Genomic DNA, 26647 nt, shown 5'->3' on the forward strand with positions numbered 1-26647 from the left:
AACGTCTGTTTGTTCGCTAATAACTCAGTCACTACTATACCTATTGTCACGAAATTTCTACATTTCTTTTATGGAAAAGGTCGAGGTCCATTTTTTTCAAAAAAAAAAAAAAAAAAAAAAAAAAAAAAATAGCTAAAATCACAGACATTAATTAAAAACTCGGAAAAACGATAAATTTCGCCCTCATTTTTCCGAGTGGCAACAGTCTCGCAAGCTGGAGATGAAAATCTTTATTTCGAAAGTTCTTGCCACTGCTCGCTTTCAAATCCCAGAGTTTGCTAATGAAAAATTTCCAAATTTTATGATGAAATTAAAATAGTATTACCAAACATTAAATACATTATTTCCGATTAGTAAAGGAAAAGGACAGTTCTGAGCCAGGGAGCACAGGGAGCGGGAGTTGAGGGAGCTCCCGAGAAGGAAAGGTCAGCCGTGGAAGGGAGGCTCATCTGAAAATGGGGACAGGGAGCCTTCTCGAGCTACTACGTCACAGAAAAAAGCCATGTGCTTAGGTTTTATTAATTTGGTGATTTAGGCATTTAGTAGTTATATGATAATGTGTTAACTTTCTTATTTATAGTGAATTCTTAAAAACATATATCAAGTACGTGTTTTAAGCGACTGATACATTTAATTTCCGTAAACAGATGTATAATAAAATGTTTCCTTCACAGTATAACTTCTTTGGAAAATAATTATTTTCTTACTTGCATTTACCCGAAGATTGAATGTCTATAATACTGCTACATATAATGGGTTTCATACAAACATTCTAAACCAAATCATAAGTTTATTAAAATACAAATCATATTGAGTGCTATGTTTTAATTTGGTGATTTAGACATTGAGTAGTTATATGATAATGTGTATAATGTCTCTTACTCTTTGGTTCCTTCTGTAAATATAGATATATTGGTAATGGCATATGTTGCGTAAAGGTATGACAGTACTTCACAAGATTTAATTCATAAGAAAATATAGTGGTAAATAAATTAATGCAAACTGACATTTGCGAAAAGAACATTCTAGTCTAAGAAATTAAAAAATAGTCTATGTATGAAATTGTCTAGTGAATTAAGTTGGAACTGAACTAAGTTAAATAAATGTGTTAACATTATGCGTTAGAAATAAATGCATATCAATAAAACAAACTTTCAAGAGATGAGATTGTAAACAATGGGTAAAATCGATTGTCTTTCATCTCTTAATCAATACTGGAAATGCTTATCTTAGAAATTTCTTTTGTACATGTAACGTCAAATTTTGTCAATTTCACACGAAAGCCGTTCATGAAGGCAGAAATATCCGTACTTAGTGTGTAAGGATCTTAAGTTTTACTAACGTTTATTTTATTTTAAATCTTTACCATCACTTCTTATTTTCTACTTCCGGCCTGAATTAAAAGCTTATTTATGCAAATTTGTTGGCGAACGCCAAGTACTTAAGTTGTGGCTTTTTGCCAAGCAAAGGAGAGGAAGGAGTTAGTAGAAGCAGGCCGCTTGCCTTAGAAGTTTTTACTCGGTTGCTGGTTGCCTTCCAGGCCAGAGATTTAATCCTCTTGATAATTTTAAACGTATTGTAGTGTTAACAGTTCTCTGTACTACATACGGCTTCCTGTTAATATACGGCCAATCTCCTCGGAGGCCCTTGTTTGTTACTCCAAAGTTAAGTTAGAGTTTAGTTAATATTTTTATATTCTTACGTTCAGACCACAAGTGGTTGGTCTCTGTATTCCGAAGTCCGGAAATCATTGTAAAGAGTGAAAAATAAAGGGTTCGTATACCCTTCCTGTGTATCTTGTCTACTTCCCACATTTATTAAACATAGCTTTAGTAAGCTCCCTGTTCCGAGTCAGGTTCTTGAATGTTCCCAAAGCAAGTAAGGCGGAACATTGAACCTGATAAGTGGAGGAAAAGGCAATAAAGTGGAATTTACATAGTCGAGACGTTTAAAGTGATGTAGAATGCATTCAATTAGTACAAATTACTGAATTAAAAGGTACTGAGCGTTCAAACTAGTAAGAAAGAATTTTGTATGAGTACATGAAAGAATGAATAGGGATCTAAAATTATGAATGAAAGTTGAGATTTCATTCTAAAAATTCGTAATCTATCAAACTAGCTTAATGAGAATCGAGATTCAAAACTGAACATCTGTAGCACTGAAGTGTTCAAAAACATATATTCAGATATAAAGGGTATTAGAATTAAAAGGAAATACCAGAATATGCAGGAAATGTTAAAGTTTGAAAATGCGAATGAAGTTAATAATGAAATAAAATAGTAAAATCAGTCATGGTAAACGTACTACAGAATAATAAATTGTATAATTGGTAAATTAAAATAGTACTATAAAATATGGACTAAGTAGGGGCTATTTAACGAATGGGATATGAATAACTGTTAAAGGTTGTAAAATAAAATGCTTAATTGAAATCCATCTCTATGTTTAAGAAATTTAAGCATGTTAATTCAGCTGAAATAGTAAAATCAAAAGAGTAATTACAATCCAAAATTATAAAACAGAGTTAAACTTTAGAGTATGTTGGAAACTAAAAAACATAAAATGTAATAAACAAGTTCAAATTTAGAGTACTTTAAAAATTACGAAAGTATAAAATGTACAAAACAAGTTAAAAATAACAAAAAATTAAATAAAGCTTATATACATGGTAAGAAAATAGAGGAATTAAACTAAAATTAAAAGTATATTTGAAATTATGAAGGTTAAAATGCATGAGAGGAATTACATGAAAGTCATGTACATAGTGTGAAAATATAGCAAATTAGTTAAAAATTCAGCGTATGTTGGAAACTAAAAACGTTAAAATATAGAAAAGAAGTTAAAATTTACACCTAAAATTAAATAAAGTCGGGTATATGATGTGAAAATATAGGAATTATGGTAAAATTAGGACTATATTGGAAATTATGAAGACTAAAAGGTATGAGGGAAATCAAGTAAAAGTCATGTATATAGTGTGAAAATATAAATTGGTTAAAAATTATAGTATATTAAATAGTGTGAAGGTTAAAAATGTACAAAACAAGGTAGAAATGTTACATCTAAAATTAAATACAAGTCAAGTATATGATCAGAAAATATATGAAATAAGATAAAATGCAGAATATTCTGAAGATCATTTATGTTAAAAAGAACGAAAAAGTTAAAAATTACATGTAAAGTTAAATAATATAACACACAAAAACGCGTGTTTTAGTTAACACACAAAACGCGTGTTTATAACAAATAAGTTAAAAATATGGCTAACAAGTATGAAAAAACTCTGGGTAAAATGAATTTAATAATAAAAATGAGTAATATAATTAAGATTACGGAAAGTATATCTGATATTATGAACAGAAGATTGAAAAACTAAGTTAAAATTCTGAGTGAATAGGATCACTCAATCATTAAATTCGAAAATAATTGTCGTTAAGGGTACCTAGGAAATAACAATCATATACGTATTAAAACAGTTGGAATACGAAAAAAAACACAAAGGCTAAAAATTTATTAACGAAGGAAATCACCTCCAGTAAATCAGGAAAGGATAATTGTGATGACATGTAGCAGTTTTGCAGATATTCAGTCATAGCATAAATACAAGTAAGAAAATAATTATCTTCTAAAGAGGTATAAGGAAACATTTTATTGTATAGTAATTTCTGTTTCAAGAAAATAATTGTATCAGTCACTTAATGCATCTGCTTGATATATGTTTTTAAGAACTTAATATAAGTAAGTTCACACATTATCATATAACTACTAAACGTCTAAGTTAAAACTTAGACTCAATATGATTTGTATTTTAATAAACTTCTGATTTGGTCTAAAATGTCTGTATGAAACCCATTATAGGTAGCAGTATTATAGACATTTAACTTTCGGTTAAATACAAGTAACAAAATAATTATTTTCCAAAGACTGTGAAGTAAACATTTTATTTTATATCTGTTTCCAGAAATGAACTGTATCAGTCACTTAACACATGTACTTGATATACGTTTCTAAGAACTCAATATAAATAAGAAAATTTACATATTATCATATAACTACTCAATGTCTAAATCACCAAATTAAAACATAGCACTCAATATGATTTGTATTTTAATAAACTTATGATTTGGTTTAGAATGTCTGTATGAAACTCATTATATGTAGCAATATTATAGACATTCAATCTTCGGGTAAATGCAAGTAAGAAAATAATTATTTTCCAAAGAAGTTATACTGTGAAGGAAACATTTCATTTTATATCTGTTTAAGGAAATGAACTTAATATAAATAAGAAAGTTTACACATTATCATATAACTACGCAATGCCTAAATCACCAAATTAATAAAACCTCAGCACACGTCCTTGTTCTGTAACATAGCAGCTCGATAAGGCTGCCTGTCCCCTTTTTCAGATAGACCTCCCTTCCACGGCTAACCCTTCCTTCTCGGGAGCTCCCTCAACTCCCGATCCAGAACTGTCCTTTTCCTCTACTCCGATTCCAAAAATTCGTGGGTAGTCATTTTGACTATTCCCATCTTCATACGATTTTAATCAGCCGAAATATTAATTACAAACGCTGAAAGCGCTAATTTTCGCATTCATTTTTCCGAGTGGCAACAGTATCGCGCGTTGGAGACAAAAAGGTTTTATTTCGAAAAGTGCTACTACTGCTCGCTTTCAAACCGTAGGGTTTATTAATAAAAAATTCTGTAAGTTTTACAATTACAACACAATACAAAAATCTGTACATATAAAGAAAAATGTCTGTTTGCGTGTTTGTTTGTTTATTCGCGTTATTGATTTCTGATCAATTATGATACATTTTTTGCCACATTTAATCGACTGAAATTGAATATGGGTCAAATATTGGATAAAACTTGAGCTTTTACGACCATTTGATTAAAAAGAGCGATCCATTGCTGTTGATATAATGAGAGAGAATTAGGTTATTTTTCTATCGAAAATTTTTATGTGGGTTCGATATCGCATCAGACTGCAAAATGTATGACTATGAATCGTATTTTTTGCATCGTTATCAGAGAAGGATTACACCGGTATCGTTCTCTCTGTTGTTAGATGCATTACTCTCAATCTAACTTAACTGGCATCGGGTACTTCCGCTAGTATTAAATATTTTGCGCTTTGCTGAATGATAACATACTTTAAAATATTTGAATTTGGGCAGTGGCAACACATTTCTCTTAAATAGCCGAGTTTGTTAGTTAAATTCGAGACAAATTAATATAATTGTGTTTTCGCGAGTGACAACACAATTTTTTATATCGCCGAGTTACACTTCGCAGAATGGTAACGCAAATCTTTTAGATAAGCCGAGTTTGTTAGTTAAATTCGAGACAAATTAATATAATTGTGTTTTCGCGAGTGACAACACAATTTTTTATATCGCCGAGTTACACTTCGCAGAATGGTAACGCAAATCTTTTAGATAGCTGAGCTTTTAATCAAGTAGACAGTGACCTTCCTCTTGTTTGAGGGTCGAGTATGGCAAGTTTCACAAGGATGGGAATTAAATTGTAGATTTGTATACAAGACACACAAACAAACATTCATTTATATATATATGGATTTACGCATTGTATTCATAATGATGAATGCTTTGAAAATGTCGAAAATGAAACTTCCTTCTGAGGTTGAATTTCTCTTTCTGTTGAGTTTTCTATGAAACAATCGTTTTCCAATTCAGTTCCGGATAATTCCGGATACAAAGAAATAGTTTCAATTTTAATCAGCTTTATTGCTAAAATGTTATTCAACACGCGTCTCGCGAGTTGTGATTTGAATTTATTATATTTATTTTTAATGTTGGTTTAATAGAAAAGTATTTTTACGTCGAGCTACCAGGAACGCTGCGGTGACTTATACTAGGTAGCTCACGATCAAAGTTTTGGCGACCGTTGTTCTATATACTATTATTTAACATATCCCAAACAGAAAAGTTTTATTTTACATGTTAACTTCCTTTTGTAGTTAAATTAATCAATCATAAAATGGTTGTAAAAGACAAACATTTATTTAAAGATAAATCTTAATAACCTACAAGTAACATATTCGTAAACGTACATAACATAACAAACGTACTTACTGCATCGTACCATTAAACATTTCAAGCGTATATCATCTGAATATCTTTTTTAAATTATAAATAGAACGACATCCAGAAATTAGCTGTTGCCATTTTCTCAATAGATATTTTGTCTAATAATAATTAAATAATTTACAATCGTGCTTACATTCGACCATCCTGACTTTTCAATTGTCCTCAATTGAACCAAATCTTGTCATACATTAAAACGACAAATAAACAACAACAAAAATATAATAATAGGTAGGAAAAAAATGAAATATAATTTAAAATAAGTCCTATACAAAGTCTCTATAACGCAATGGTTTGCGCACTGTTCGCTTGGGCCTTTTAAGTTCATAATCGTCTTCGTCATTATCGTCATCGTCGCCATTGTCATCATCATCATTTGCTTCTGCATTTTTCCAAGATTTTAGTTGACTTACATGAGCAGTTGATGCATAAAAGCGACCATCGCAGGCTTCTTCTAGTTGTGATATTCTATAAGTGTCGCCCCGAAGTACTTCTGTCACAACCATTGGACCACGATACTTAGCTTGAGTTTTGGTTGGTTCTCCTGGTGTAGATTTTGAATTTCTTTTAACTACTACTATTTCTCCTTGCTCAAATGATAGAGATCCCGATTTCTTCTTGTCATAATAAGTTTTCATTTTTCCTTGTTCTCTAACAATCTTTTCTCTAGCTTCTTTTTGTAGTTTTCCGGTCCCTTCCAAACTTCCGCTTCTTCATCAGCAAGTAATCTCAAAACTCCATCTTGAAATCGTGGTACATATCCATGAAGTATTTCAAATGGTGTTTTCCCAATAGTTTTATTGATTGTGTTATTCAAGTTTCTCTCAACTTCTTTAATTTTGTCTCGATTTTTTTTTATCTTTACTTTTCATTGATGATACAATCGTTGATAAAATTGTTCTGTTTGGTCTCTCGACCATACCATTCCCTTGTGGGTGGGAGGTTGAATTTAATGTATGAAGAATTCCCTTTTCCTTGCAAAAATTTTGAAATTCCTTTGAAGTAAAACAAGAACCTCGATCTGATATTATACGATCTGGTAATCCAAATTCTTCTATGAAACTCATCAATGATTTCAGTACGTTCTTCGAAGATGTGTTTTTCACAGCATACAGTCAAACGAATCTCGTCATATTATCAATGACGACTAACAATTCCTTGTTTCTTTTAGAACTTGTGATGAAAGGTCCAAGATGATCAATGTGTATTGTTGCAAAAGGTCTGCGGCCTGGGGGTATAGGATGCAGAAGACCCTGTCTTTTTCCACCGGGAACTTTGTTGATGAGGCATTCGAAACACATTGATATATGTCGACGAATATATCTCTTCATAGAAAGAAACAAGTACAATTCTTTGATTTTTGAGACAGTCCTATCAACAGCAAAATGTCCCATAAGGTCATGAAACTTCACAGCTATGCTTTTAGGTACGACGTATAACAATTTCTTCTTTTCTCCAACCTCCACAATACGGAGCAGTCTATTCCTTTTCAAAATATAATTCTCCACATTTTGATTTTTTTCTTTGGTTCTTTCACTTGGGTCTTTCTTCAAAATTGTTATTAATTCTCTTAACTTTTCATCTGCATGCTGTATCATAAGAATTTGTTCGGCTAAATTTAAGGTCAGACAAACTTCTAAATTATCTTCTATCAAAGAATGCATGGTGTCTGATGAATTAATAAGAGGAACTCTACTGATTGCATCGATATGAGACATTTTAATTCCTGGTTTGTGGCGTATTTCAAAATTATATTCTTGAATAAGGATACTCCAACGAGCAATTTGGGGATTGCTAGATTTCTTTGCATTCATGTAAACTAATGCTTGACAATCGGTAACTGCTCTAAATTCAATTCCGAGTAAGAATTGTCGAAGTCTATCTAGAGTCCAGACAATTGCCATTAGCTCAAGTTTACTCGAGTGATAATTCTTTTCAGCTTCCGTTGTCTTTTTGCTCATGCAGTAGACAAGATGCCATTTGCCGTCACTTCCGAGTTGAAGTAACATGCCAGCAATACCCTCTGAGCATGCATCGGTATGGACTTCTGTTTGAGCTTTAGGGTTGTACAAAGCTAAAATTGGTTGATTCGTCAATTCATTTTTCAGCATTGTAAAAGAATTCCGCTGACTTTCTACCCATCTGAATGTTTGATTTTTCTTAGTTAGTTGAGTCAATCAATTAATGGCATAATTTGAATAAACCTTCTAAAAAAACTTGTTAAACCAAGAAATCATCGAACTTCATGAAGGTTTTTAGGTTCTGGGAATTTTGATATTACTTCAACTTTTCTTGATCCCGGCTTTATTCCGTTTTTATTGAATATAAAGCCTAAATATTCTATTTCTTGTTTGGCAAATTCACATTTCGGTAACTTAAGGGTTAGTTTAGCTGCACGTAGTGCTTCGAATACTTTAATTAATTTCTGAATCATTTCTTCCCAAGTCCTTGCTGGAACAAGTATATCGTCAAGGTAGCACAACACTTCTTTATTACATAATGAGGATAATGCATGATACATCAATCGTTGAAATTCCGCAGGAGCGTTAGTCAAGCCAAAAATCATTCTTTCAAATTGTCCACTTTCATCCGGGGTTACGAAAGCAGTTTTCAGTTTTGCACTTTCAGTTAATGGAATCTGTAAATATCCGTGTGCTAAATCTAGCGTTGTAAACAGACTACACTCATGCAATTGTTCTAATAAATCATCTATTTTAGGCAGGGGAAATTTATCCTTTATAGTTTGACTATTGAGACGTCTGTAATCAACAACTAATCTTTTTCTTTACCAGTATGACAGGACTAGCATATGGGGATCGCGTTTCTGTTACAATTCCATTTTCTTTCCATTCTTGAACTATTTCTTTGATCGCAGCTCTTTCAGAGGCATTTGTTCTATAAGGCTTCATACATACTGGCTTTGAACCTTCGATTTCTTTAATGTCAATTTTTATTAGATCTGTGCTCCCTAGTTCTGAAATATTTAGTGCAAAGCAATCTCTGTATTCATTCAGAAGACACAATAACTCTTGTTGGTGATCAACGTCCAGATCCGAGCCAATTTTAACTTGGCTTAAACTTATAGGAACTTTTATGTTGTTAATATTTTCCGTTTTTGCTAAGTTCGAGCTCAATTCAGAAATTTCAGAATTTAAACGTAGTTCAACTTCTTCTGCTCTCCCAACGCATTCATCTTTTTGGAGCCTAACACTTCTATCGCCAACGTTAATCACTGGTATACAAGTTTCGCCATTTTTAATTTCTAATAAACAGTTAATACCTTCGGAAGGATTTTCTATCATAATTATCTACAGAATCTGTTTGAGAACTGACAAGATTGATTGTATTTTTCTCTAATTCATTTGCCTCAAGAGTTTTAAGGCAGACTCGACTTATTTTTTCATCAATTTGGAGGTTACTAAATATTTCATCTTCTCTATACCCGAAGTGAAAACTTTTTCCTATTCTGACATAAGCGATGTGAGGGAGATCAAGCCATGTCCGTCCGATGATTAGATCAACTGGCTGTGCATTATCAGGTACAAGGTATATATTTATGCCTTGGCATTTTACATTATCAACTTCAATATTGTGGGGAAAGGCAACGACCATAGTTGATAACACACATTTATTACTATTTAGAAATATAGATTACATTAGGATTACAATTAATGAAAATGGTATACGAGCGATCGAGCGACGTCTGCTCCGCTCGCCAGCTAATCCTCGTCTTCTTCCGAAGGTGGGAAACACATGCTGACGCAATGCATACGTCATACAGTAGGGATTAGGGAATATCATGACATAACGTTTCCCACATTCGGCCATCATGACCGGACAGGCGACCTCGCCTGAAGCAACATAGTATATCATCAAATTAAAAAAAAATTATTATAATATAGTAACATAGGTATGGAAAAAATAATCTGTAGATACAAAGCTGAGGATACTTACACAAATGGAGCAAAAAAATAGTTTAAACACACCACAGCAGTTAACTAAAAATAAAAAGAACATTAGTATGACAAAATGAATTAAAAAGTTGATATGAGGAAAAAAATTATTAGAAAGTTCTCAGGTGTCATCTGTTCAAACACAGGAGGACCTATAATGCTGACAGTTTAATAAAAATTAAGTGATACGTTCAATATTGTTGGACCAGGGTTTCATGTATTCAGCACAAGTAGATGTTTTGGATGGTCCGTCGAAAAATGCACACTTTTCCACATCATATGTGTCATTTTGTTTGAGCCTGGTGACTTTATAAGGTCCGAGAAATTTCTGTTTGAGTTTTAGACCAGGGCCAAACTGAGTTCGTTTGATAGCCACGAGGTCATGAAGTTGAAATTTTTGTGCCTGTTTTCGTCGCAAATTATAAGTACGGCGATTTTCGTCTTGCACTTTAGAGATTTGCTGTTTTGCGTCCTTACGGAGATCGTCACGTTGCTGAATGAATGCAGATTTGATCTCCTCGTCGATTAGAGCAGCGATGTTTATGTCATTTTGCGATTTCATTTTAGTCCCAAAGAGAAGTTCAAAGGGAGTAGAATTGATGCTACGTTGAAAAGTTGAATTAATAATTTGTTGCACGGCGGGAACATGGCGGTACCATTGCTCAGAGTTGGTTATGGAGAGTTTAGAAAGGACAGCAATAATAATGGAGTTCAAACGCTCAACTTGACCGTTCGATCGTGGGAGGCCAGCTGTAATAAGAACGTGCTTTATTCTCTGTGTGTCACAATAGTTTGCAAATGCAGTGGATTTGAATGCAGGGCCTCGATCAGAGATAATCCGTGAAGGATTTCCGAAGACTGATCTTTGAGATTCCAGCCGACTGATAACTTCATCTGCGTCTGTAGACTTTGTCGGATAAAGCCACACGAATTTAGTAAACGAGTTTATAACTGCCAAAATATGTTTGTATTTCTTTGATGTGGTAGCAAGGGGACCTAAGTGGTCGATATGGTACGTGTGCAAGGGTGCGTCGTCTTTGTCAATGGGGTGCAGAAGTCCGTCTTGTTTGCCACGCTTTCGATTATTGAGGATGCATGGGATGCAGTTATGGATACACCGCTCAATTTTTTCTTTCAAATTTGGGATAAAATATTCGTTGTTTAAAAGTTCTTGAGTGCGGATTACGGCGAAGTGGCCTCGTTCGTGAGCTGTTTTAATGACATTTGCCTGCATATTCTCAGGCACCACAAGTAAGTCAATGCCATTGACGTTTTTGTACAGGAGATTGTTCTTAACGAGAAAGTTATCATACGAAGGCGTTCTTTGAAGGAGTGCTTTAATAGCCGTAATATGCTCGTCGGTTTCTTGTGCTTTGCGAAATTGGAGAACGACACTGTCTTGGATAGTCATGCAAGATAGACTGCGACTGAGGGCATCCACGTGAGCCATCTTTGAGCCGGTATGGTGCTCAATTTCGTAGTCAAAATCTTGGAGATATAAAACCCATCGGGCTATTCTCGAATTGAGTTCCTTTTTATTTAAAGTTTGTACAAAAGAGTTGCAGTCAGTGATAATTTTAAAATGTGAACCAAGGACGTAAATACGGAACTTTTTTAAAGCTTCAACAATTGCAAGGACTTCGAGTTCATAACTGGTGTATTTACGCTCGTTGTCCGATGTTTTCTTTGACATGTAGTAGACAGGGTGAAAGCTGTTATCGTTCATAGATTTTTGTAGTAGGACTGCCCCCAAGCCATCAATGGATGCGTCGGTATGAATTTCGATAGGACTCTTTTGATTAAAAATACTTAAAACTGGTTGTTGAGAAAGCAAATATTTTAATCTGTGAAATGCGGCTTTCTGATCAGCATGAAATTGAAAGGGGGTGTCCTTACGAAGGAGATCACTAAGGGGTTTTGCAATGCTAGAATATGAGGGGATGAATTTCCTAAAATATCCCGTGAGACCGAGAAAGCGTTGGACGTCTTTCGTACTCTTAGGTTCGGGGTAGTTAATTACAGATTTTGTTTTCGAAGGGGAAGGAAAAAGTTTACCACCTTCAACGATATGTCCAAGAAATTCGATTTTTTTGTGAAGAAATTGACATTTACGAAAATTAACTTCTAGACCATATTCACTAGCAACTTTGAGTACTTGGTTGAGACGATGAATGGCCTCATTTTCATTTTTGGCGGGAATAACTACATCGTCCATGTAGGGTAAAACATAACCTTTGACAATTAAATCACGAAAAACATAATTTATAAAGCGCTGGAATACTGAAGGGCAATTTGAAAGACCAAATGGCATTCGAAGAACCTGGAATTGTCCGTTGTGAGTTACAAAAGCTGTATATGGTTTACTTTCGTCCGCTACTGGCACATGAAAAAAGCCGTTACGTAGGTCAAGAGTACTAAAAATTTGGGCGTCTTGCAGTTTATTCAAAATGTCATCAATAAGAGGAAGAGGAAAATGATCCTTAATTAAAAGTCGATTAAGTTTCCTATAATCGATGCAAACACGGGGTGTACCATCTTTTTTACGCACCACGAGAACTTGACTGGCATATGGAGATGAACAAGGTTCAATAATTTTAAGTTTCAACCATTCATTTATTTGTTTGTCAACAATTTCCCGTTCAACAAAAGGAAGGCGTCTAGGAGGGTGAAAAATCGGTTTATCATCGGATAGAGTGATATTAAGTTTAATATCTGTTGTCTTTGTTTTATTTGGGACATACGAATTCAGCAAACGTTCTGCCGCAGCACGAGTTTCTTTGGAAACGTTTGAACCAATATCAAAAGCTGGAACATCGTCATTTATTGCAAAAATGAAAGATTCAGGAGCAGTTTCAAAGCATTGCTCGGAAGGTTTTGAAAAATATATACCGTCTGGTGTAATAGTTAATTTAGCATTTGTAATTACGTCACATCCTACAATAAGAGAAAATTGCATAGAATGATTTGGAACAACTCTAATATTAGCCGGAAAGTCCTGATTATCAATGTTGATAATGGTTTGAAAATAGCCAATAATAGGAATTTTCGAGAATCCGAAACCAGTTAACACTCCAGAATTATTTGAAAGTGGTGGGGAACCAAGTTGAATCCATGTGTTTTCGTTCAGTAATGTGACCTCACTTCCAGTGTCAATTAATCCAGAAACTGTGCTATTGAGTATAACGACAGTTTTACACATATTACCGTGAGAGGTTTGTACTGTATTTACTTCGGCAGGTGGAGTGGAAGTCTCATTTGATGTAGTGGGGCGGCAATCCATAGATTTATGTCCAAAACGACAACAAGTTAGACACTTTGGGCCAAGAGAACGATTAGGACAGGACCGTGAGAGGTGTCCGACCTCATCGCAGTTAAAACAAGTTTGTGGTTTAATTTTAGATGGACCAGTAATATAAAATTTCGTCTCGTGTTGTTGGTCTGAATTTTTTCGTCCAGTACCACGTCTGGGGCCATTATTCGTATTTTTAAAATTTGATGGATGAGAGATATTTGTATGTCTAGTCGTAACTACAGATTCATAAGTGCGTAGCTTTTCCTTGAATTCAGAATATGATTTTGCACCGTAGAGAATAATTTTATCGGATGGGGTACCTAGTATTCCTTGAATGGTATACTGAATGACAGAAGCCTCGTCGATAACACCGTCACCACGATTCGCAATTTCGCGCATTGCGATAAAATATTGCAAAGAGCTTTCATTCGACCGCATTTTTCTTCTTTCGAGTTGTTTATGAATTTCAATAGACGTAATTTTATCGGAGAACTCATTAAGTAATAATGTTTTAAACATGTCGTATGAATTGAGATTCCGTTGTGAAAACAAAAATGTTTTAGCAGTACCCACAACAAGTCGTTTCGCAAAAACTAATTTTTGCTGGTCGGTAAGATTTGGGAATAATTGGAAATTATCCTCTATATCGTTGAAAAAAGCACGGACTGAATAAGAATCATTGCCTGAAAAGTTTCTGCAAGTGTTTGAAAGATCTCTCAAAATAAACCATAAATCATGACTCATCTCACGAATCTCGGTGTTCGCCATCATATAAACACCGGAGCTACTCGAATTCAAATTTATTACTTCCGCGTCAGAAGAAACAACGCGATTTGGGCTTGGCGCCGTGGAGGGAGGGGAAGGGGGAACAGAAGAACTTAGACCTACAGGCGTCGGTGCACTGTCGGTGTTTGAAATTGAATGATCGTCATCGGATAAAAAACTAACATCTAGGGAATTGTAAAAATCCGTCAGATTAGTGAGCGCATGAAAAATTTTTTCACATAAAACATCTTTATTAGTGGAAGCTTCCAAATGTAATAAATTCGCCACTGAAATAAAATCTAATAAAGAAAAGTCTTTTAATAGAAGTTCTTTATGTTTTGCCAAATCGAAACTGTCCGGGAACGCGGCAAAATTTCGCATTCTCTTTCGCGAAGAATGATCAAAATCGGAATATCCGAGCACGGTATTAAATAATTTAATAACTCGTGTTGTGCCATATTTAAGAGAATTCGCTATCAATGGGATATCACCTAATTTTAGGGCCATAGTTCTTTAAACAGTAAAATAGGACAATATGAATATGAAATAGGGTATGTATGAATGAGAATTAAACAGTATAAACACAGCTTAAAATCGTAATACTAATAAATTATGAACGAATTATGGAAAAATGGGCCTACCTAACTTCGGGGCAGTCCTTATAATCCAATATATATTTTGGCCAATCCAATGTAATCCAAAATCGAATTTCGATTTAACGTCCAAAATCAAAAGAACGGACAAGTAGCATGTAACATCATTCACATATGTCGTCCAACTTGAAGAATATTAAATCGTCATATAGGCACGTCTTCATTCACATACGTTGTCTAGCTTGAAGAAGAATATTAAATCGTCATAAAGGCACGTCTTGCCTTTGTTAGCTTTCTGAACGTCTTTAGTGATTGCTGGTGTCTAGGGTTCGATTATAACGCATGCACAAAAGGTACGGTCGAGCCCCCAAAATGTGGGGAAAGGCAACGACCATAGTTGATAACACACATTTATTACTATTTACAAATATAGATTACATTAGGATTACAATTAATGAAAATGGTATACGAGCGATCGAGCGACGTCTGCTCCGCTCGCCAGCTAATCCTAGTCTTCTTCCGAAGGCGGGAAACACATGCTGACGCAATGCATACGTCATACAGTAGGGATTAAGGGAATATCATGACATAACGTTTCCCACAATATCGGCTTTAATCATTCCTATAGAGGTCACTGCAGGCACCCTTTGATTTCCAAAACCGTACAATTCATTCATAGCTGGTTCTGGTTTCACTTTAAGTTTCTGAGCAACTGAAGTCCTTGAGAGACAACAAGAACTCCCCGTATCATTTAAAGCCTGTACTTCTTCAAAATTATTCCGTTTTACTTTCTTCAAATATGAATTGCTCTCTTCTAAATTTTCGCCAACTTGCTCAACAGAATAATTTTTATCATTTGAATGATTATTTTCAGCTTTAGTAACACAATTTTTAGCTTTATGACCTGTTTTATTACATTTTCGGCATGTTACTACTGGTTTGGGCAGCGGACAGTCCCTTGAGATGAGTCCAAAATTATTACAGCTGAAGCATTTTGGTTCACCTTTTTCATTATGTGTGATACCGTAGAGTTTTTTCTTTTCGTTGATTGTACCAACTGGACCATCTTTAAAGGAGTTTCGTTTGTCGTAAGACCCTTCTTTACGCGGTTGTTTATTGTTGAAAGTTGACTTCAAGGTATCATAATCATCTAGTTTTTCAACTAAATCAATTGGTGAAATCAACTCAAACCATATGTGAATAAAATGATCTTCTTCTTCTGGAGACACTTTACGTTTTATCTGATCCGCTGCAATAAGGTCGCTAAGTTTCTCAAAAGTATCTACTTTAATTCCGCTTATCCATTCATTAAAAAAATTTCTTAACTCATACGCAAAATTCTTCCATGTATGTATTTCCTACACTCTTATCGTGGGTAAAAAATTTTTGGCGAAATTTTTCAGGTGTCATCTTGTACCGTTTTAATAAGATCATTTTAACTTCTTTATAATCGTTTGCAATCTCATCGGTTTCTCTGGCGATTAATTGAGCAATGTCATACGGCAATAAGCCAAACAAATGAGTAACCCATGTATTTTCTGGTATTTCAACTTGTTTAGCCAAACGTTCAAACATGATTAAATATAAACTGATATCATTCTCGACAGGTTTAAATTTTTGCATCAAACGATGAAGCTCAAACTTTATATTAATGTGCGTACCACTAGCATTTTCATTGGGGCCAGAATTTGTAGATCTACTTTCTGCTTCAATACGTAGTTTTTGCAGTTCAAATTCCATTTCATACTTTCGTTTTCGTTCCTCATATTCTTCTTTTCGCCTACGCTCTTCATCTTGACGTTTTCGTTCTTCAATTTCTTTTTCTTTTCTTTCATTTATTATAATGTTTAACCATTCCTTGGCACATTCTTCATCGTACTCTTTGTTAGCCAAAATTATCCTTTTCAAATCGCTCATTTTATGACTCTCATTTACATCTTCTCCCAATTCTTCAGCTAATATTCTTAAATCGCATTTCTTTGCCTTACCGAAAATAGACATTTTCGTACTCATTAAAATGCAAATTATATATATATATGCTATTATTATTAACTTCCAATTAGACAACAGTTATTGGTATTTTATAAGTTTGTTTGACGTTCTAAATATACTTCAAAATTTAAAGAAATGAAAAAATAAATAAATAAATAAATAAACTCTCTTTCCAAAATGATAAAAAAAATAACAAAATTAAATTCTATAATAAATATGTTACATCAATTAATGCACATAACTTGAAATTCAAATTCTTTTCAATTTATTTACGTATAGCAAATTCTTGTAGCTTTAGGCTTAGGTTTCAGAATAATCCCGCTTCTGATTTACTATGTTAACTTCCTTTTGTAGTTAAATTAATCAATCATAAAATGGTTGTAAAAGACAAACATTTATTTAAAGATAAATTTTAATAACCTACACGTAACGTATTCGTAAACGTACATAACATAACAAACGCACTTACTGCATCATACCATTAAACATTTCAAGCGTACATCATCTGAATATCTTTTTTAAATTATAAATAGAACGACATCCAGAAATTAGCTGTTGCCATTTTCTCAATAGTTATTTTGTCTTAATAACAATTAAATAATTTACAATCGTGCTTACATACATAAATCAAGGATAAAGAAATAATTTGATAATAATTGGGATTGGATTTTGGATTGGATTATTTAATTATGGCAAAGCACACGAAGGGAGGGATGCCTTCGTGGAGGACTTTCTAAAGGAAACTGTCTCGTATGCACGTTACACATGGGAAAACCACGAAAACGCCCATGCAGCCAGCCCGTTCGCGGGATTCGAACCTCGGACCGAACTACCAGTGTTCAGCGTCTTTACCGCTCGGCCGTGGTGGGCTCTAATAATTGGGAAGACGAATGCGAAACTGATTCGATATTTAATATACAATTGAATTTTATTGACGTTGCCTTATTTTTGATTGGGCTCGGTTTTGATTAATTGCAGCGCACATGAAACTTATAAGCCTAGGAGGGTTTTCTTCACAGAATTTTCTTAATTAGAAAATGACTCGCGCATGGAAAATTTCGAGTACAGAGTCTTTCGTTTAAGATGAGGTTACTTTGCATGAAAATATGTTAATTTTTAAAAAGCAAGGATTTAAAAAATATTACTGCTTTAAAGAAAAGAAATTCTTAGCGTCCTAAATCATTTTTAAGAGCTTTTAACAAAATCATAGTATTTGTTTAGCTAAAAATATTTTTTTTTTCACTTTGCGGGATTGAACTAAATTAAAAAAATGTTACATTGCACTAGTCAAATAGTTTATTCTCCCTTCTTAGTAAGTATCTAGAATAACCATTCTCGAAATGTTACTCTGCAAGTAATTGTGTTTGACATTAAAAAGAGAAAAAACGCGAATGAAAAATAAAAAGTATCTTGTTATTTATTACAAGCATTACTTTGGAAGCTTAATTTATGAAAATGATGATGTCCTTACATTTAACTGTTATAAGAAGTAGACGTTTTTGTTATTATTGTTTCTGATTTAAAATTGCCTATAATAAATAAATAAATAAATTCCTATTAAAAAGTACGTTAAAAAGATAAGCTAAGAAAAAAATTTAATAATCATGTATCAAAATTCATATAAAAGTGATTCACTAATAACTGTAGATATCAATAGAAATCAGTGATGTGAAAATTGAGGTAGAAATTAAGAGATTAAAGAGATTAAAAGGTCAAAGAGAGATAGAGTAAAACTCTCATCTCCCTCTCCCCAGATAGCGTGAGCACGCGAGCGGAAATTTCTCTAAACACTGGTAGCTGCCACAAACTACCTGGGTTCGATTCCAGGAGAATGGACTGGTTGCATGGGCATCTTGGTGGTTTTCTCTATATGTAATGTGGTTAACGAGCCAGAGCCCCTAGAATGCCCTTCACGAAGGCACCCCTCCCCTTAAATCCGCCCTAGTTTGCTTTTCCATAATGAAATAATCGATTAAATTATATTAACGTCTCCTGCAACTAAGGCGACCATAACAGACGGTGGGACCAGTCGATGTTACAGAAAAAGCATCAAAAGATAGATAATACAAATTCACTTGCTACACTGAGGAGGCCTCAGTTTCGCAAAGCAGACTTTTAAGAAGAAATCTGTCTGATTCTCCAAGGGGCGGGGGGGGGTAGTTATATTCCCTTGAAGTTGGGAAGGATTGGGTTACCAGAACCGACCATTTTGTGGGCAGGAGATCCGGGGTTCGATCTGGACCTTTTGAGAGTAGATGCAGCTGCCGGGACAGTGACGCGCACCACATAGCCTCTCCGACATAGGACACCTGGTGGCCCACCTGGTAACCAGGCTCGCCTAGGCTGATTATGTTGGATAGCATCCCTGGGGGTCGACTGGGTTCGAATTTCCGGAACCAACCATAATATGGGAGGAGACCCGGGGTTCTGTCCAGTAAACTGGCTAGACCAATGTCTAGACAGCCTCGATTTCTGGGGTAAATAATCAGTCTTCACAGGACTAGAACCGTTGTTTATTCGGTGGTAGGTTCAAGTTTCGCAGGGACCGTTCTGGTACTGTTTTGTCTTCCCCTTGGTTGTGGGGACGTTACATTGTCAGATATCGCAGGTTGTCCGAGGGGAACGGGATCCCCTTGGTCAATACTTGGGGACAAATGGTGCCTGACACTGTGCGTGCGTTGACTTTGCTTCAAAGCGTTTATTTATTAACCCAGAGAATGAGATATTTGAAGTCCCTCTGGCTTGACACACGAAGGTGAAAATAAACTTCCTACCTGGGTTGACCGAGGGGAGTGGCGCCCTCCCGGATAGTTTCTGGAGGTTAAGGCGTTTCTAACCGTGTAAGCGGCCTCGAACCTCCGATTCACTGTCTCCCAAGGTTGAACCGGGCCACCGGTTACTCATCCATCACCTCGGGTCTCGGAGACCACCAGAGAGAGAAGCAAACTATAGACACCGTGTTTCTGCCATAGCGATAGCCCACTTGGATGGCCAAGTCGCAACCTTCCGTTACAGCATGGGCTGTCCTTTCTGGCCATAGGAAACGGTCCGGTCTCAGAGCCGCTACTGTCATAGTAAAATTTTAAGCCATATACGCAATACCAGGAGGCCTAATCAAATAAATCAAACTCATCTCGCTTCCTCATCTGGCTCGTGAACAGGAGGAAAACGGTGAAACGGTATTCCTTCGCAAGTGACAAGGCGAGGGGAGGAAAATTAGGCGAAATATAATTTTGGATAAAAGGTCGAAGCAGCTGTTCTTCCTTCATTACTTTGTTACTGTCTAAAGCATTCTTTCTATTCGCATAGCGGCGCTTTAACCGTTTTACTTTTTTTCATTGCTGCGCTAGAAAATGAATGGTCCTTTTCTCTATCATCCTTACCATATACTTTATCCAGGGCTTAAATTTAATCGGAGACCAGCTAAGCTATTTCTTAGTTTTTCTTATGAAATTGCATTCCAATCGCAGGCCCAAATAAGATGAGATGGTATTTTATTTCGTTTTTAACTATTCATCATAAATTTTATAACTTATTAAACTTTTATATATTTTGTTTCATTTTATCGATTTTTAATTACTTATTATTTTAGTTATTAATTTTACTTCTTTATTTTTATTAGCTCAGATGAGCGTTAGCCCAGAAGGGCTATTAGTCTCAAAATGACATTTTGCATCGGTTCAATATAAACGGCGTATAACTTTTTAAATTGTTGCCACCAAATATTATCGCCCTGTATTATATTTAAAGAAATTAAATAATGAAGAATCTAAATGAATGGTATCGGTTTATTTGATTGCGGCAAAGCAACTGAGGGCTTTCTCTCTTGAGGGAGGAATGCCTTCGTGGAGTATTTTCTAAGGGAACTGGCTCGTATACACGTTACACAAGGAGGAGAGCCACGAAAACGCCCATGCAGCCAGCCCATTCGCCGGGATTCGAACCGCGGACCGAACTACCAGTGTTCAGTGATTTTACCACTTGGCCACTTATGGGCCCCTGAATAAATTCCTCGCATTGCGAAAAAAGCAACGGTATCTAGCGATATTAAATTTTGAACAACTTAGTCTTTCACCTCACCAGAATATGGGCTTCTGGAAGCCGTAATATGGAATTTCAAATTTGTTTTATTACCTGCTTCATATTTTGTAAAACTTTAACAAACTTTTGATTAAAAAACTCAACGATTTTAAGGCGAGTAGTGACAACACTGTACGGAACAAAATAGAGCGCACGAGACTGTTTATCGAAATTTCTAAAAATATGCTGTTTTTAAATATTTTTTGGCCAAAAGGGGGTTAGCCCAAATGCTCTCGAAATGTATGTGTCTGTAAATGAAAATAACTCTGGTTTGGGCGTAGTATAAAATCTGAAATATTTCAGATCTATTTTTTTTTCATATTTTTTTTAATTATTTAATTTATTTTTATTCATTTATTTATCGTTTTCATTGTAGGCTTTGGATGAAATATTACCGTAGCAAGCTTTCTTTGGTTACCGTTTAACCTTGTTATTTTGCTTCATTATTGTGTATGCCGCCATCAACTCGGCTTGGCAAGTGTTGCCAGTGGGCAAGATGTGTAACACATTTAATTTAACCTCCACTCGGCTTTACTCAGTGCTACAAAATAAAAAGAAATTTATAATGTATCCAACGGATAACATTTATGAAATTTAGACACATAGCTGTATTAATGAAAGGGCGTTTCTTACGTATCTAGGTATAGAGTAATTTTGAATTTTTTAAGAAGTTTAAAATTAAACTCTTCTTTGATGTATTAGAACTCTGTGTTTTTCAGATTGCAAATTTTTTAAAATTTCCATTTTGTATTATTTTATATATTTTTTGCATCATTATTTTTGATTGGCTTTTCTGACAACTTTCCTGCACGCTTTATTTAAAAAATAACGCCATGCATAAAATTTGAGAAATGAAAAATTGCTTGATAAAATAGTTACTGGATAGCGTGGATTAAAGTCATTTCCTTACAGAGGAGAGTATAGTTGTCTCTTACCAGAGCGTCTGCGTTGAACGTCCCATAGGCTTTCTCAGATAGGGGGAATTTCATTAAGAGCAATGCTTTTGGCCTTTAATTTTGTTGTTAAATACACTCGTTTGAGAAAAAAAAAAATCGAAGCACCAAGAAGGACTTTTGCGATCGTGACGAAAATTGGTATGCAAAAACAACTTGATGGAGCATGCAAATGATCAAAGTTTCAAGGCAAATGAACAGGAATTGCAATCATAGCGCGCATTTCTAGTGTCCAATTTGCAAAAGAGCAGTAACAGAGGCGGAAAATTTATCTCTTTTTTTCTGCCATTCTAATTTCGTAAAGAAGCAACTAAAGATGCCATTACGACGACATCGAAGAAATTACAGACAACTAAATGACTTCGAACGTCGTCGCATTGTAGGGTTGCGTGAAACTGGGTAATCATACCGAGCAATAGGCCGCCACCTGCAGCGTGCAAACACTGTTGTGCAAAGATGTTGGCAACAGTGGTTGCTACAAGGAAATTGCCGACGAAATGAAGGAAGGCTCTGGAAGGCCAAGGAGCGCATATGCGAGGCAAGATAGGATGATTATTCGTCAGGCCCGAACCGCCCCACGGTATCATTGTCGACTATTCAACGCACTACAGCCATGCCTATACCTCCCTTGGTACCGTCCACCATCTCACGGCGCCTGTCTCAGGAGGGGTTACGCTCACAGTTTGCCTTTGACCCCACAAAATCAACGTAGTCGTCTGGAGTGGTGTCGCAATCGATCATCATGGTTGCCATCAGACTGGCATCGTATAGTGTTCAGCGATGAATCTCTCTTCACTCTTGAAGCAGATGACCACCGTATTCGTATCTGGAGAGGGCGGGGCTAGCGGTCCCAATCAGCCTTTGTTTTACAAAGGCATACAGCCATAATCCCTGGTGTGGTGGTGTGGGGTGCAGCAGGCCATCTTTAGTCATCCTTCGTACATCTTTAACAACTCAACGATATGTTGATATCATCCTGCGGTCGGTTGCATTGCCTTTCATGGCACGTCATCTCGGGGCCATTTTCCAACAAGATAATGCCAAGCCACATACCGCTCGCAAATATCTGGACTGCCTCCGTGCGGTTGATACTCTTTCTTGGCCAGCAAGGTCCCCAGACCTTTCAACAATCAAGCATGTCTTCGACATAGTAGTCCGCCAGATTCGGGCACCACAAAATATCGCAGATCTGGAGCGACAACTGATGAATGCCTGGCAGAATGTGTCTCAGGATGACATTAGGAACCTCTCTCATTCCTTGCCTGAACGAATTCAAGCATGCATTGCCGCCAGGGGCGTTGCGACCAGCTACTAATTTGAACACTCAATGGGTGACTATGAGCCGTGAATAGGTACTATGAACTTGATTTTTTAATTATTTTATTATCTGTGTATGAGCTATATACATATTCAATTTCATCAAAAATAACTACTTCCTTCATGGTGCTTCGATTTTTTGCAAAAGAGTGTATCTAGTTTTAGTTCATGAACATAAAAAAATCACTTTTAATAAGTAATTTATTACTTTTAATAATGCTAAGTAAATGTATGTGTATGTTTCGAGTTTTAGAAAGCAGTGGGGGTGGAAAATGATCTTCTAGGCATGGTGGGATAAAATTGGTTGAGAACCGATGACATATAAAATAGAACGACATGTATTAATATTTAATATATATACAGCCCCTTAAAGAGTATTTGCAACTGCATGAATCGGTTGCGTGACGAATGAAGAGCCGGTTTGGTTATCGCCGATTCTTGCCATGTGCTGAGATGATTCGTTATCGCAATTTCATTTTGATATTATCTTATCGTAGTTCTGCGTTTACTACTTAAGTAACCCGCGAAAAGATGACTTGCGCTTTCATTCAGTTGATCCTCGTCTGTGGTATCGGTAAGTTATGTTCCATTTGTATATATTGTTTTTCTGCTGCAAATTAAATTTTACGAAAACATCTACTTAATCGTAAATGTAAACTGCATTATTGTAATTCTTATTCACATTTATAAAATAAATATATAAATTTACAATTCATAAAATAGATGTCTTAAGTACTTGTATTTTCATACGTGTAGTAAGAAACGAATACATTAAATGGAAATTCGATTTAACAGTATGAAATAATTCTAAATAGTGAATTATTACCAATATCATATCAACCTCATTTATAAGTCTTTCCCGTATTTCATATTCCAGAAATGCAAATAATTCTCTTATTATGTTACCCATATGCTTGTCCTTTATTAGGATTACCATATTTTTAGCAGAGTTAATCCAGAATACTTTATGAAAAAATAATTTATGTGTTAAGAAAGTCCCGAGGTTTTTAAGTGAATGCAACAAACGAAAAGTTGATATGAAGAAATAAAAGTAAATGCAAATGCAAAGCATTCAATGGATAGATTCTCAGAATAATGAAATGTAGATTGCATATACTTCAAATGATATGTTGTGAAGATATATGATGAGAAGGTGTATTAATGAAATTATCAACTAAGATTTCGATTTTATCCTGAAATATGTACATCCTGATAAAAATATTATCAAAATTTTGCATTTTTTCACCCCTTCTAGAAATTGATAATTTTTTCAACTTTCATAACTAATACTTTAAAAATTCTAGAATTTTTCTATCTGGGATACAGCTTCAAACACAATTAGGAATTCAGCTTTCTTCAGGCCAGTCTCGGACGTCTAATAACTGTACCTTTGGGCAATTAGATATAAATTTTGACTGTTTATTTTTTTCCTTTTATAAAATTTCTTGCGTGTTATAAAACGTTTTTGGTACTCTTCTGTTATCGGGACCGAATTCAGAAATGCATGTAAATATGGATGTATGTGTACATGCATGCATATATATATATATATATATATGTGTGTGTGTGTACATATATTATTTCCATACATACATACATTTCTAAATCCAATCTTGATAACAGAGGAGTACCTTTTTTTTTTACTATAATTCAGGATTTCTTAAACTTTCTTCAGTTGTGACCCCTTTTTATCACTGATATTTTTTCGTGACCCCCAGAACTCCATAATATTGAAAAAAAATTTGTGTGACCCCATAAGTATTGCTCAAATCCAACACACGCATGAGTGAAACTGTCAATTTTTTCTCTTGTACCGTAATATACTATTGCAGTTTTAGGTCATTAAATGGAATTTCTAATTTTAAGACATAGAACAATGTGAAAATTTTAAATAAGTAACAGACGAAATGACAGCATCACGTGCAAAGCAAAGAAAATGAACGTTTATATTATAAAAAGAATGCGTTGAAGCGTTTTCGTTTTTTTCTTTGTCTGTATTGCCATATCTTTATCTATTTTCAGATACATTGTGAAAAAATATTTGGTCACTATAAAATTATTATAATAAATTAGAGAAATATCAAAACTGCTAAAATTTTTACGACCCCCTGCTGCAAGTCACGACCCACAGTTTAAGAAACCCTGCTATAATTTATGAACAAAATCATACCTACAAGCCAGAATATTAAAATCCATAATGATAGCCAAATAAATGTTTTGCTAAATCACAAAATCGGCAATTATTCATGGGGTAGCAGGTAATCAGGAAGTACAGTAATTTATTGTAGTATACCTGTTATAGTATACATCAAGAACTCAGAAGTGCTGTCAATATTTTCATGATTAAATATGTCACATGTAGGTAATAAAGACAAGCAGGAAATGAAGTTGCTGACTGAACTGAAAGCATAATTTATTGAAATACACTATATATAATATGTGTCAAGTATTCAAAAGTGCTGTTGATATCTTCATGTCATTAAATATGTCGCATATAGGTAATAAAGTCGGTGACTGTTAGCTTATAAAATTTTTACATTTAAATATTTTTTAAGTATTTTTTAACCCTGTAATGTGAAAGGTTTTCCAAGCTATGCACAGTTGACTCTATCCATCAGCAATATAAGCAGTTTAATTATTTACTTTTGCATGATTTTTTTGAACTTTAGTTACAAAATAAAAATTACCAAGAAATCTGGGAGAAATTTGTAGCTTTTGAAGAACTGTAGTAACTCTTTCAGAAATAATTCCCAAAAGAATTTGAAAAATAAATTTGTATATTTAAAAAAAATTTTTTGACAAACATATAACCACATTATAATTTTAAAACCATTATATGTATGATAACGGAACCTTTTTTCAATACTTGCAGTTTCTGTAACAATTGGCAATTTTTTAAATGATTGATTGATGTTTATCATAAAGTAAAATGACATTAATCCAATGGTGCGATTGCATTGGTTGCTTTAATATAGGTTCTGATTATCATAAATTTGAATTACCTTAGCATATGGTCCTACTCCCTCTAGTAAGACTACGTATTAGCAATATACGTATTAGCTGACCATAGCATATGGTCCTACTCTCTCTAGTAAGACTATGTATTAGCAATGGTTCTGCATGAATTTGTTGATATCACTAAAAATCTGGGGTGTTTTTACATGGTTACTAATTTGAGGTGATCGAGCATCCGGGATTATGCTGCATTCCAATTCCGTGACCAACTTCAGGATGTCTTGGAAGATATCCCATATTCAGAAAATATTCCTGCATTAACAAAGCTTATATAAATTTTATTATTTCAAATGGGTGGGAACATGTTTCTGTGCAATAGTCAGTCATTCTTTCTAGGTATAAATTTGCACTAGATCTATAAAAAGACTGGTTATAGGAAAAAATTTTTGGATTTATAGTCGAGCAGGTGGTTGTATGTGGTTAAATCATTGGAAAAATTTTAATGGGATAACCAGTGAATGCTTACAGATTTTCCCATCAGTCTTGAAAGGTGGTAAAAATCATGACAAATGCACAACAAAATTGTCATCATCCGTGAAAGTGGGCCACATAAATTCACTTAAATGCGAAT

At 34.7% G+C, this 26647-nt stretch overlaps 1 protein-coding gene across 3 annotated transcripts in view; it reads left to right on the forward strand.

The window, feature by feature from the left end:
• Positions 1–23489: 23489 nt before the first annotated feature.
• Positions 23490–26647, forward strand: part of Cbs (Cystathionine beta-synthase) — a 68994-nt gene continuing 65836 nt past the window's right edge. Inside the window, exon 1 of one of the 3 annotated variants that reach the window (XM_035369984.2) lies at positions 23490–23635. The gene's annotated coding sequence lies outside the window, so the exon portion shown is untranslated. The remainder of the gene's footprint in view (positions 23636–26647) is intronic. The other 2 variants (XM_085816998.1, XM_085816997.1) reach the window with 2 other exon arrangements.

This window comes from Stegodyphus dumicola, chromosome 5, assembly GCF_044657685.1.
Source record: "Stegodyphus dumicola isolate Sdum_Otavi_A_Nest chromosome 5, ASM4465768v1".
Classification (NCBI taxonomy): domain Eukaryota; kingdom Metazoa; phylum Arthropoda; class Arachnida; order Araneae; family Eresidae; genus Stegodyphus; species Stegodyphus dumicola.